Source organism: Saccopteryx bilineata, chromosome 9 (assembly GCF_036850765.1).
Source record: "Saccopteryx bilineata isolate mSacBil1 chromosome 9, mSacBil1_pri_phased_curated, whole genome shotgun sequence".
NCBI classification, from domain to species: Eukaryota; Metazoa; Chordata; class Mammalia; order Chiroptera; family Emballonuridae; genus Saccopteryx; species Saccopteryx bilineata.
In genome coordinates this window covers 9,563,231-9,578,061 of record NC_089498.1, presented here as the reverse complement: position 1 = coordinate 9,578,061, position 14,831 = coordinate 9,563,231, and the positions used below count along the sequence as shown (strand labels likewise).

The following is a 14,831-nucleotide window of genomic DNA, read 5'->3' as shown; positions in this document are numbered from 1 at the left end:
ACAAAAGGATTCCATTTTCTTCCTGCAATGTTCTCCACCCTCCCAGAGAACTCTTCTATGCAGTGTGCACATTCATGTCTGAGTTCTTCAGTCACAAAGCCCTCGTGCACAGAACCTCATGTAAATAACAGGGCCCTGCAGCTGCCTTCAGAGCCCACTCACCTCCACCATGATACAGCTAATTGTTAAAAATGGTGGCCGAGACGTTTTCCATACATTAAATTAAGGAGCTCTGATGAAGGCGCTGGCATTCACCCACTTCAGACAAAAGAAAATAATTTGCAACTGTTCCAGGCACGGATAATTGAGTCATCTCCCACACAGGGTCAGTGTTAGAGGTTTTCTCCTTCTTTACAAAATGCAAACCACAGCTCATTGTCTCATCTCAGAAATCAATTCTTCGCAATACTGCGCTGGCTCAGAGTTCTAAAGGAATGCTAGTCTTGGGTAAACCCAGACCTCCCGCGCTGGACGAGCCAGATTCCCCCAGTTCCTCTCCGTCCCCAAAGCAGCCCTGCCCGGACCCCACTTGACAGCTCCTCAGCTGTCTCCCACTGTTGAGAGTACAGAGTCCCACACCGCGCAAGGGAACTCGGTCTCTCAACCAGACGAGCAATTTCCAAGTCCACGCTGCGGAAAGAAGTCCAGACCTTACTAGTCCCATGATACATACACACTCCTTGGGATAAAAAGCTATACAGCATTTGTCTTTTTTTGTTGTGTTTAAAGGCAGACAACAAGTAAGCTGCTTTTTAACACTGAATTAAATAAAAGCATTTTATCTCTAATATTACTCAAGGTAATTAAGGTGTTAGAGGAAACATTTACAATGTTATAACCCTCCAGATAACACTGCGTGACTTAGGAAGTTTTCATTTCACTTATACAAATCACGTTCTCCACACCAAAAGTGTGAAATATACTTAAAGGACTCACAGCATCCTCTTTTTAGAATGAATTTTAAAAAGAAAAGTAACTTTAAGAATCCATGTCTTTGGTATTACTATTTAGATCTTTTTATGCAAAGCCTTTCGCTAAAGCATTTCCTGGGAGATAATTCCAGATATCTCTAATACGTAACGAAATATATATGACTGAATCCTTGGTAAGGTATCTTACACACTTACACAATCATCTATAACCCCAAAGGATCTAGTTTTAGCAAAGAAAAGAAATTCTACTTTAATATTTTACTTCAAATAAGAATTGCATTTCACATAAATCTTTTTTAAAAAATACTGTAGGAAGTCTATACTACTTACTACTCAAAGACGAAGTCTGCAAAAATCCTAAACAACCATTTAAATCTTAAAGCAAATACCTCTGCCCCACCCAGGAGATTCTTTTTTAAAGAAAAATATTGGAATGACAAAGCACAAATCTAAACAATTCTCAGGAGCATCAAGTAGTTTTTCTATCAAACGAGTTAAATGCCTAAGAATTTATCTCAACAACTGCAACAAACCGAGAGCCTGTCTGCCTGTCAGAGGCACTGCAACGAGCTGCCACTTGATTAGCAGTGCATTTCTCTTACATTTCTGCACGAAACACAGGCAAAGGCAAGCCTACCTGCAGCTCTCGGATTTAAGGGGTTCCGGCTGGTGGGTGCTGCTGGTCACTGCTGGCCCCTGCATCTCTCCCGCACCTTCTGTGTGGCATGAGCTCTCTAGAGCCAGTGCTCAATCAAGTTTCTCCCACTCCAAACAGCCAGAAGTGGATGGGGGAACGGGGTAGGAAGAGAGGAGGAAAAAGGAGTGGGAGGCGAGAGGAGACGGAGGGAGAAAGAAGAAGAAGAAGAAACACAACACCCTGCAAATGTTGCTGGCACTGACTGAAGCACCAGAGTCCAATCAGACAATGCGGTTGCAGGGCCCCTTCAGAGGTGGCCTGCAGCCCCCAGGGCACGACATCATCCTCTGTGCCGCTCCACACAGATCCAGAGGAGTCAGCATCAGTAAAGCACCAAGTGATGGGAGTAACAGTTTATAGGTTACAGAGGGTATTTTATTGTTAACGGACTGTACCAAGTTAAGATTTAAGAGGGGGAGAGACAACATGTAGGCAAGAAATGCTATGATACCCCCCCAACCCAAGCCACTGCAATTACTCTGATGTGAATTTTTGATGACTTCCGACATCTTGCACAGTTAAAAATCGCTTCGGCTGTCATGTTTGCTTAGCGCATAAAATGCATTTGCTGCATTGTGATGCAGCGCTGTGGCCAGATTGTAACCCCAGTTGTGAAGCTGGTCCCTTAACTGAGCAGCATGAATTTGCACATGCCATGATGCTAAAATAAATGGTAGTGAAAAGATTTTATACAGCAGCAGACAGGTTCTCCATTTTAGCCAACGGAATGTGTAGCTCCACACACGCGCATCTCAGATGACTGCGCCCTCGCCAACTGCGCTGTCCTTCCCACAGAGCAGTGAGTGAATGCACCATCGTACATGTTTGGCCTCTCAGTCGTTAAAAGATGTTGATCCTGTTTAAATAACTATTCATATTAATTATAGCTTTGAACAGAACCGAGGTTATTTGCATCTCAGGAATAAACAGCCAATGAAACTGTCAGTGACACAGAAAAATGCAGACCTTTTATTAACATATGCTCAGCTCAACTGTCACTTCTTTGTACACCATTTAGGGGAAAATATATGATGTGTAAGTAATGAATATTCCCATTCTGCCGTAATGGTGTTTAAAAGTGTTCCTCAGAAAGATTTTTTTCCCCTTCCATGTTTTAATGCATAACCTGAAAATTAAAGACGACATGTGTTTTTCACTGTCATGGAGAGAAATTCAGTGCAGCAAACAACTATGCAATTACAGGGAAGCTTGTGGAAAAGCAAAGATAAAACTGCACGGAGAAACAGGCACCCGATGATTAAAGTCAGGCCGGGCAGGTAGTGGCCTGTCATCACGGTGCAGACTGCAAAAGAAAAGTCACAAGAAAGACTCTTTCATCTTCAAAACCCAAATCCACAAACTCTAGGACCACACTCTGCTCGTTGCAAAACCAACACCTATACTGCAGAACCCAAGGACACATGGCACTTGCCAATCTCATCAAATATTTTATACAAATACTAACTTGGCCACTCAGTGCCTAGAGTTTGACTAGTGAAGGTTCTTACTCATCTCCAAGCACTGATTTGGTATTTGCAGAACCAAGTTACAGATTTTGTTGCTTTAAAAGAAAAACAATTCATATAATTAACCTATAATTCTTACAACAGAACCTTTGCCAATTAAGTGCTCAGAGTTGAGATGTTTCAGATATTGCTGCTTTATAAAAAAAGAAAAAGCCATATGAAAGAAAATGAACGTAGGCACACACTGGCATCTGAACAGTGAGTAACAATGAAAGAACTTATGTTACTAACATCAAGCTCAGCTCACAATTTTCTTTGTTGTGTTCATTTGATAGCACCACATACACAATTTGGAGGTACATGTGTTAACAAGCACTGTACAGCTGAAGAGCTTTCTAGTTTTGTGTCTTCACCTAACTTAAAATTAATGGCGCCAATAGGGCTACTCAATGCCATAGCAAATGTCACAATGGTGGTAGCGAACAGTCAACAATTCAGGTTTTTTTAGTTCCAGACCCAATATAAGGTACCACCAGCAGCTCAGAACCTGCACAAGGAGAGAGGGAGGAACTGCGTGTTGGGGGTCACTTTGAAGTTAACCAGGCTTGGCTTATGCTCCAATTACTAAACAAAAGACAGTCCTGGGGGACCTCTCTCTCAACCAGCCCAAGAAGCAAACGCTTTTGTTTGGGCTCAAATAAATACTACACAGAGCGCAGTGCAGATAAGCAACAGTAAGAATCTCTGCCTGGGGACGGACGGGCGAGGAAAAAAGGGTCCAGAGACCCCAGTGTGGTTACACACCATCTCACCCACAGTTAAAACCTCTTCTCTGAGGGAACCTTGTAAGTCTGCCATAGGTAAATGAGAAAACCTCCATTGATTCCTAAGAAACAAAACAAAAAATACCTCATTAAGTCATTCACTATTAAGACATTTTTCTTCGTCACTACGACCAACAAATTAATTGAGAGGATATTTATGCTAGAATGAACTGCAAACCACTCAGACTCCATTTCCCCCCAATCTATGAGCATCCTAAGGAAACCAGATTCCGGCTATAAAAAACATCGAAGCAGCAGGCACTGAGATGTGTCAACTAACCTACTTCGGACCCCAGATGCCTGGATATACATGTGAAGGTTGTCAACACGCTGGAAAGAAGCCTCCTTACAAAGAAGGTACTTCAGCCCAAGCTGGTTAGCGCAGTGGTAGAGCATTGGCCCAGCATGTGGATGTCCCAGGTTTGATTCCCGGTAAGGGCATACAGGAGAAGCACCCATTTGCTTCTCCAACACCCCCAAGCTTCTCTCTCTCTCTCTCCATCCTGCAGCCATGGCTCCATTGGAGCAAATTGGCCCTGAGCACTGAGGATGGCTGCATGGCCTCCACCTCAGGCGCTAAGAAGAGCTTGGTTGCTGAGCAATAGAGCAATGCCCCAAATGGGCATATCATTCCCCCTAATGGGCTTGTCCGGTGGATCCCGGTTCAGGTGCATGCAGGAGTCTATCTCTGCCTCCTCTTCTCTCACTAAATAAAACGAACAAACAAACAAACAAACAAATGAGGTACTTCTCCCTTGGATTTATCCCTAGCTGAACATGATGTGGTCCATTCCTAAATGTCTATTACAGAGGTCCCCAAACTACGGCCGCGGGCCACATGCGGCCCCCTGAGGCCATTTATCTGGCCCCCGCCGCACTTCTGGAAGGGGCACCTCTTTCATAGGTGGTCAGTGGAGGAGCATAGTTCCCATTGAAATACTGGTCAGTTTGTTGATTTAAATTTACTTGTTTGTTATTTTAAATATTGTATTTCTTCCCGTTTTGTTTTTTTACTTTAAAATAAGATATGTGCAGTGTGCATAGGAATTTGTTCATAGTTTTTTTTGTAGTCTGGCCCTCCAACGGTCTGAGGGATGGTGAACTGGCCCCCTGTGTAAAAAGTTTGGGGACCCCTGGTCTATTAGGTAGTCCCTTGTTTAATTTTGTGTTTTGGCTTATTAAGTTCTAAGCACCAAAAACTAAAACAAAGACAAAAGGGAGACAACTGGTAGACCCAGCATTTATTAATAAAAGGAATAAAAATGGACTTGTTTATACAAATGCAGAAATGACAGCTAATCCTTTCTACCAAAGCAAACCAATGCCATCTTTTTGAAATCTTCTGTGCACTGCACCACTCTGAACTACAACAACAGTTAACTTCTATATCACATATACACTCTATATAAAAAATCTAGACATCCAACATAAAAACAGATAAATCTTACTACCACAATGACCAAAGTGTATTAAGGCTTCTATTTGAAAGATCTTCAAATTTTGATAAAGGCTTGAATTTTCAAATAGTATTCCATATAAAATTCCAACACATCATGCCTTTACATAGTTCCTTAGAATTCACTGTAATCTTTCACAGAAAAGTTTCAAATTTGTTATTTCTGTTTTCATCTCTGTACATATTCTCCCTACGAAGTTCATGAAAGAACTTCCCAGCACAATGTAAGACCAAGAAAAAGTTTTCCTAAAAAAGTAGGAATACTTCCTCCAACTTAAGATAGATTTCAAAGACTTTCTGACTTTCTCCTTTTCATAGTTAATTGGTCTGAAAATTTTCTGAGTAGGAAGGATAAAACAAGGAGGGAGGAAGATCCAATTTCCTTAGGCTCATACTTGAAACACAACAAGAATGAGGAGACATTTTTGAAGGTGTGGTATTAGTATTCCCCCCTTCTTTTTTTTTTTACCTGTTACCATTAATAAACAAGATTACAGCCCTGGCCCTGGCCGGTAGGCTCAGCAGTAGAGCGTCGGCCTGGCATGCGGGGGACCCGGGTTCGATTACCGGCCAGGGCACATAGGAGAAGCGCCCATTTGCTTCTCCACCCCCGCCCCCTCCTTCCTCTCTGTCTCTCTCTTCCCGTCCCACAGCCAAGGCTCCATTGGAACAAAGATGGCCCGGGCGCTGGGGATGGCTCCTTGGCCTCTGCCCCAGGCGCTAGAGTGGCTCTGGTCGCAGCAGAGCGACGCCGGAGGGGCAGAGTGTCGCCCCTGGTGGGTGTGCCGGGTGGATCCCAGTCGGGCACATGCGGGAGTCTGTCTGTCTCTCCCCGTTTCCAGTTTCAGAAAAGTACAAAAAAAAAAAAAAAAAAATACAGCCCTTACCGATCCATATATTGCCAGCTTGATCCTGAGGGTGCCAGCTAGACCCCAAGGTCACTGATCCTGAGGGGGCTGGCTAGACTCCAAGGTCACCAGTTTGAGCAATCAATAGGTGCACAACTAAGTAGAACAATGAGTTAATGACTCTCCTTTCCTTTCTCTCAAAAATCAATGGATGGCCCTGGCTGGTTGGCTCAATGGTAGAGCGTCGGCCTGGCATGCAGGAGTCCCGGGTTCGATTCCCGGCCAGGGCACACAGGAGAAGCGCCCATTTGCTTCTCTACCCCTCCCCCTCTCCTTCCTCTCTGTCTCTCTCTTCCCCTCCCGCAGCCAAGGCTCCATTGGAGCAAAGTTGGCCTGGGCACTGAGGATGGCTCTGTGGCTTCTGCCTCAGGCGCTAGAGTGGCTCTGGTTGTGGCAGAGCGACGCCCCAAGATGGGCAGAGCATCGCCCCCTGGTGGGCATGCTGGGTGGATCCCGGTCCGGCGCATGCGGGAGTCTGTCTGACTGCCTCCCCATTTCCAACTTCGGAAAAATACAAAAAAAAAAAAAAAAAATCAATGGAAAAATAAAGCTATTGAAATTCTGTGGTTCAAGTAGAATTATAATCACGAGTGAAATTATGTTCAAGTGAACAACTGCAAAGCTCGAAAGTATACTGACAATGTGCAGGTCTTTACCCAGAAATCAAACTTTCACAAATCCCTGGTGAGCTCCGCTCTGCCATCTGCCAGGTTCACGGGGCTGCTGGGAAGATCAAGTAATATCACTGGTGGGTAATGCTTTTAAGAGATAAGAATGAGAGGTCATGTGAGGTAGGGCAATTACTGCCCCTAGTCCCCAGTCTTCTGAGGCAGAGCTGGGCCCTGGCTGCCTTCACAGCCCACCATCACCATCCTATTCACCGAGACCTGGTTCCCCAGGGGTCCCCAAACTTTTTACACAGGGGGCCAGTTCACTGTCCCTCAGACCGTTGGAGGGCCGGACTATAAAAAAACTATGAACAAATCCCTATGCACACTACACACATCTTATTTTAAAGTAAAAAAACAAAATGGGAACGAATACAATATTTAAAATAGAGAACAAGTAAATTTAAATCAACAAACTGACCAGTATTTCAATGGGAACTATGCTCCTCTCACTGACCACCAATGAAAGAGGTGCCCCTTCCGGGTGTGCTGCGGGGGCTGGATAAATGGCCTCAGGGGGCCGCATGCAGCCCGCGGGCCGTAGTTTGGGGACCCCTGTTATAGACTACTCACTTTTACGGCCACAACTCTTTACAACAGACCGAGGGCTCTGGAACATTCTGTCTGGAGCTACTCTCTGAGCAGCATTTCCTACCTCTCAATGTTTCAGGGGCATTTCCACTGGGATGTCTTGCCAGAACATCAAAAACTGGTAAGAATTCTCAACTCTCAATCTAGTTAACCTCCCTAATTTCTCAGCCTTGATCAACAGCACCAAACCTTCTAGAGTTATTTCTGAGCGTCCTTCCTAAACCCACCAAGGGCAGCAGACGCTCCACTCCAAACACCTCTCACACATCGCTTCCTCTTTCTCTGTCACCAGCCTGGCCCCGTGGTCAGCACCGGGCTGGACTACGACCACGGCCTTGGAACAACACCTCAGCAGGTATCCTTCCATTGGCCAAGCCAACCTCCAGAAGTGTCTCCACAACCCCACCTCCTTCCTTTTGCATGTACCTGCTCCAAAACTTTCAACAGCAAGTACCACCTGCACTCTGCTGCTTGGCAGTCACTCTTTCCACATCTGGTGCCCCTCCCTGACAGATGTGATTTCTTAGCATATAGCCTGCCTTGGGTCAGGTTACTGCTCTCATATCCTCATTCACTTCCTGCAAGCTATACCCATTTATCTTTCAAGGCCTATTCAGACCCCATCTCCCCCAAGGGCTCTTCCCAATGACCTCAAATTTGCTCACCATGACCCCCCCCTTCTCTGACCTTCCATGGAATTTGGAGTCTCATGTCATCCCTATTCAATTCTGCTTGTCACTTGATAATGTCTTGGACAGCTGAATCCCACTATAGGAACGTTAGGCTTGGCTCTCCCAGTAGAAAACAATGAGCCTCCAGAGCACAGAATTTAAGCCTATTCTAATCGTTATCAGTGCCTAGCACAGTGCTGTCCTTATGAGCACTCAACAAAACCAGTGTATTGATTTTTATCAGTGCTCACTAGGCCCCACCCAAGGTAAATGCAGGCGACTACTTAAAGGGGAGCTAAATATAAACACTACTTTTGCTTGTTGTTCTTTCAAATCTCTCTGGCTACCTGAGACACTTACAGCCATAGGTAGTAAGACAAATGCTAATGTGCTTCTTGGCCAATGTGCAGAGGCACCAAACTCTTCTGTGACTGAGCATCACCACTGAGAGTACTCGATCATCAAAGCTGCCTTCCTTCTCAGTTGTGTCGAGAGCAAAGGAGTTTCAGGGAAAATAAGAATGCTCGAAGTCGGTGGCGTGGCGGTAATAGCTGATCTGTCCTAAATAATCAGCTGAGAATGGAAAAGCAATCTGCCAATTTTATCAGTGACATTTCACCTTGAGGATTATTTTAAGTGAGGACCACTAGACTTAAGCAATCAATAAAAATCAGGGGATTTCTGCATGTCTTTATTTAGCCACAAAGCAAATTATGCTCATTCTCTGTTGCTCATATGCAAACTTGTCTACCCAGGGGTCAAGAAACAACAGGGAAGAGAAAGCGCTCTCTGCACAGGGAAGCTGAGAAGTTTTTGTTGCCCAGAGCAGGGTTCTGTCCCTGCTCTGCCCATAAACCAAAAAGAGGCGGAGCAGGGTTTCAAGGTGGCTGGAAGCCGAACCCACGTGAGCTCAAGTCATTTCGGAAGTTCCACTTTAAATGTTTTCAAGAAGTAGTTCTCCAGGAAATGCAGTTACTAATGGGAATAGGCTGAGAGGAGAGGAGGAAGATTCTCAAATATTCCTCCAGGGCAATTCATACTGCAGCCCCAGGGTTTAGACACTCAGAATGAGAGCACTCCCAGGCGCTCTCAATCTCTCTCTGTTTGTCACACACAGTATCTATCACACCTCAGTATTTAGATCATGGGAACAAATAATTCTGGCAAGAACTTGTAGATTATATGATGAAGTTCGACCTTAATTAAAAAATTAATAAAATAATAAAGTGTATGAAGACTTATGAGAGTCATGCCAGAAAATTTCAGAGCCGATTCATTTCCCTTGTGACACAGATTAAGAAAATGAGGCACAGAGAACTTCAGGTCCGGCCAAGGTCACCTGGACCTGGTTTCTTGCTCAGAGAGCTCTGCGGACAGCACCAGGGGACGCCGTACCAGGAAGAACTGCGTGGGTCTGCGCCTGAGCCCAGATTTCATGGAACCCTGGTTACTCCATGAGAGATGGTGGTGGACACAACAGAACGGCTTCTAGCTTGCCAGTTCTTGTCACCAATGTACTTTACATGACAGATGTATTTATTACCAGGTTGACTGTGAATAGAACTCTTTTAAACAAATTCTATTTTAAATTTAGCAGGGAAGCTGTTATTAGAAGTAGTACTAAAGCTCAATCTCGCCCCAAGATTTCTTTTTATAAGTGCAGATAGACTTTGGATTTGTTTATTAAGGTAGGGTAATATTAATATTATTAATAGTAATAATATTATTACTATTATTTTAAAGAAAAGACACTAAAACCTTAATTTTCATGTACTTGTTTTCCTGCACATATTTACTACTTCTGCTATTGGCTGGAAGACGCTGTTAAAACTAAAAACTGATTTAAAAAAAAAAGACTCTTCAATAGAAAGAAAAGGATTACTAAAATTATCCAATCCTTAATGACTTACACAAGGGGAAAACTGTATTCTATTATTTGGTCAGGATTTCAAATTCACTGACATACAAAACAGGTTCCTGAAATGTTTCTATGAAGCAAAACTGTATACAGGGTTCTATTTTCTCATTAATCCTTAATATAAAGTTGAAGATGGCATTATTCAAAGCAGTAACTAAAATCTGAAATCAAGATATAAGAAAACTGGCTCTGGCTGGTTAGCTCAGTAGTAGAGTGTCGGCTCAGTATGTGGAAGTCCCAGGTTCGGGTCCCGGTCAGGGAAGTGACCATCTGCTTTTCCACCCTCCCCCCTCTCCGCCCCCCCTCTCATCCCCTCCTACAGACATAGCTCAAATGAGCAAGCTGGCCCCGGGTGCCTACGATGGCTCCATGGCCTGCCTCAGGCGCTAAAATAGCTTGATTGCCAAGCAATGAAGTAACAGCCCCTGATGGGCAGAGCATCAGCCCCAGACTGGGGTTGCTGGGTAAATCTGGTGGGGGTGAGGGTGGGGGAGTGCATGTGGGAGTCTATCTCTCTGCCTCCTTGCCTCTCACGTGATTGAAAAAAAAAAGATGTAAGAAAATTATATTTGTGGATGCAGCTTAAAAAAATTAAAAACCCAGAGTAAAATTATATGAGAAATAACAACAAAGCAAATGGGAAATAGAAAACATGGTGATGCCTGTGGTTGGTCCTGCATTAAGGAGGGGAGGGGGGAGGGGGGAGGGAGGAAGGGTGGGGGAGAAGGGGAAGAAGGGGAAGGAAGGGGAGGGGGAGGAAGGAATGGAGCCTTGGGTCAGCAGGCACGCAGGCCAGGCGGCCAGGCGGCCAGGACTGAGGCCGAGGCAGTGAGGGCAGCCTCGTTTAGGCCCCGGAGCTGACTCCGCCTGGTAATCAAACTCCAGGTCAGGTCTTCACCCTGCTCCGCACCTTTCTCATCTCTAGAGTAGACACAGGATCTGCACTTCTAAAACTGTTTTGAAAACTAGGCTGATTTTTTTTTTTTTTTTTTTTTTGCATTTTTCTGAAGCTGGAAACAGGGAGAGACAGTCAGACAGACTCCCGCATGCGCCCGACCGGGATCCACCCGGCACGCCCACCAGGGGGCGACGCTCTGCCCACCAGGGGGCGATGCTCTGCCCATCCTGGGTGTCGCCATGTTGCGACCAGAGCCACTCTAGCGCCTGGGGCAGAGGCCACAGAGCCATCCCCAGCGCCCGGGCCATCTTTGCTCCAATGGAGCCTTGGCTGCGGGAGGGGAAGAGAGAGACAGAGAGGAAGGCGCGGCGGAGGGGTGGAGAAGCAAATGGGCGCTTCTCCTATGTGCCCTGGCCGGGAATCGAACCCGGGTCCTCCGCACGCTAGGCCGACGCTCTACCGTTGAGCCAACCGGCCAGGGCAAAACTAGGCTGATTTTTAAACCTGCTTTTCCCACACCACTCTTTGCTCTAGCCTTCTAGCAGTGACATGGATGGAAATCATTTTTAAAACAATGGTTCAGTTTGATTAACATATGCTTCTTACCACTAATCCTCCAGCAAACTACTGAGGTTACTGAAGGTGACTGAAACATCCCCAGTTCTGCTACTTTGCCATCTCATATCCTAAAGTTGAGGCTGGGCCTGTCAAAGGGCTGAATCCCCTTCGGGCCTAAGGCTTAGGTGAACCTAAAACACTGAAAAGCTAGTGAAGATAGGATGATATTACATTCACTTAGGGTGCTTAACAATGCCCAGGGTTAAGGCTCAACACATATTTATTGATTAACCGATAAGCTGCTGCAGGCTGTTATTCAGAAGCTCTAGAAATGTCTACAGGATCGCAGATTGTCATCAGCCTTCTCTGACTGGGGTGCCTCTTGGTAAATTTATATGTAGAATATACACTGCATGTTCCTATGTAGCTACCTACATATTATTTGAACCTAACTGAATTAAATTCTATTTAATGCCCCATTAGGCTACCTACTGATGATTTCTAAAAGCAAGAGGTAATCAAGTCTAGTGGAGTCAAAAGAGCTGAGTTCTAGGCAGCCTGACACAAGTCACACACCTCAGGCCTCAGTTTCCTCATCGGTTGTGAAACTGTCATCAGACCTAGATGAGGTAAGAACATTATATTTTCAACTGTCTATACCAGTGGTCGGCACACTCATTCGTCAACAGAGCCAAATATCAACAGTACAACGACTGAAATTTCTTTTGAGAGCCAACTTTTTAAAACTTAAACTATACAGGTAGGTACATTCCTTATCGAGGTAGCGCCCGCACGTGGTATTTTGTGGAAGAGCTACACTCAAGGGGCCAAAGAGCTGCATGTGGCTCAGTTTGCCCACAACTGCGGCTCACGAGCCACATGCAGCTCTTTGGCCCCTTGAGTGTAGCTCTTCCACAAAATACCACGTGCGGGCGCTACCTCGATAAGGAATGTACCTACCTATATAGTTTAAGTTTTAAAAAGTTGGCTCTGCTGACTAATGAGTTTGCCGACCAATGGTCAATAGGATAGGGTTACTCTTCAAAGAGAAGTCGTTCCACATGATTTCTAAAACACAGGCTGCTGCACACTTTTATACATTTTTCAAATACGCAGGCTGATTTAGACATTTCCAAGGAAATGCTTGTTCTGCCTTTCTGCTTTCTCTCAGGGCATCTGTTATTACTAGCAGCTAAGTAAAAGTATAACCTAATGTCACTGACAGTGGCCCCAGGTCCCCAGCACCCAATGCGGGATGGGGGTGCCACAAGAAGCCAAGAAAAAGGTGAGCAAAACGAAGGTGAGCGGAGCCGAGGAGAAAGGCCACGGAACTGGGTCAGCGAAGGAAAACAACAGGCCTATCTTTCATCTCTCCTGGCTCCCACTGATGGCAGACAGTGTATTTAATCTGCCGAGAGACCAGATTTAAGGCCTCCCCTTGGCATAGGCCATCCATGAATTATTAACGTTCACAGAAGCAACAGCACATCCACGGGCAGCGGGCAGGCAGGGAGGATAATGAGGACTGGCCGAGATGGGATTACTAATCCCTCCCTCCTCTCCCTCCCTCCGTTTCCCTCTGGGCTCTGATTTCGGACTGCCTTGTCAGCATCAGTCAATACCTCCACAGTGAAAACATGATCAACAATCAATTTTTAAGTCATACGTTTTTCATGTATATAAGTTTTAAGCATTTATTTTATTGACCGCGTGTCCTTGATAAAGCAAAGATAAAGACATGGGTGGCAACAACTCTTTATAGACTCAGACACTTGCTTTGTGGGCTGCAAATTCAGTGTCGCTGCGTGACTGGGTTGAGTTTAAAAGTGGGTGGGGGCTAGAAAAGCAGGGTCTCCCTACGCCAGACTTCTGCAGCCCCCTCACCTGGTGGATCTCAGGGCAGAGGGCCTGTCAGAACACAGATCCTGGGAGCCAGGTGATGCTGATGCTGGTCTGGGCACCACGCTCTGGGGTCCCTGAGAATGGCACTGAGGGCACAAGAAACCCAGAGAAGGAAATCCAAGCCAACCAGAGGGAGAAAGCTCTTTCCCTTCCAGACTCCCAGAGAAAAACAGAGATACTGCGGAGCTCTGCAATATGCCCGCTGCCCCAGAATAAACCCCAGGCCATACACTCCCCTCCCGCCCAACTGAGCTAGCGGACGGACAAACGGGAATACCACACAGGAAGCTGGGAGCTAGATCAACCTACAAGTTCATCACTGAAGCCTGAGAAACAAAATGAAACATCCCTGGTCACTGTCTTCCCCATCATCCCCTCTACTTAGGATTTGGATTGAACACACCATCAGTCCTTTTGCTATATCCTGTAACCGAAAACTCTCACACACCTTCGGTATCAGCTGAGTCAGAATATAAGCAGGAGCTTTGGGCAAGGGCCCAACATAAGGAAATGCAACTTCAGGGCACCCTCTGAAAGAGCCAAACATGAGCAGGTTAGATGGAGAAACTAAATTCCACCTCCTTGGGTTTTGCAGGTGCAGAACACACAAGAAATGAGAATGCGTGAGGAAGAGGCCCCCTCTGGCAGCCAGCAAGGCCAGGCCCCCACAGAACCAGTCCGCCCCCTGGCCCGAAACAACCAACCGCACCTCCAGATGGTGCTCACCCTACAGAACAAGGCAGCTCTGTTAAATACACGTGTGGCCCGGCTGCCGGAGCCATCCTACAGCCGTGATTCCATGCTGACCCGACGGGAAGGAGGTGCTCCCATCAGCACGGCTGCTCTGGATGGAGCCAGTCTGAAAGGCTGGGGAAAGAGGGGCAGAGGAGGAGGGAGGCAAGGGACAGAAGGAAAGCAACAATGAAAGAAAGGGGGAAAGACCAAAAAAAGGAAGAAGGCAGAAGAGCCACAAGAAAGGAAAAAAACAGGGAGGGTGACACCGAAAGCAAACTGACACAAAACAAACAAACACCTCTCCCCCGATCTGCTCCAAACCCCGATGGTCCAGTTCACCTCGAGTTTCAGACAGGGAACCTGTCCTGGTTTGCCACTTGGCATCCGTTTGGCACCAATGCAGACTCAGCAGAAGCAGGCTGCACGGCCCCAGTGCGAGCATCTCAGGAGCCCGAGCCCCCACGGAAGGGCCGCTGTGAGGCTGTGCCGGCAGCGGCACGGACAGCAGGGCCCCTTTCGTTCCAAAGTATATCTGAGATGAAAAAAATGAGGCCTGCCGCCGCTCAGTTTATGGTATCACTCTTCTAAGTAGCATTTCCATCCCTTC

At 46.0% G+C, this 14,831-nt stretch overlaps 1 protein-coding gene across 1 annotated transcript in view; it reads right to left on the bottom strand.

Moving 5' to 3' along the window:
- Positions 1-14,831, bottom strand: part of NUP93 (nucleoporin 93) — a 91,843-nt gene that overhangs the window by 45,621 nt on the left and 31,391 nt on the right. The window lies entirely within an intron of this gene.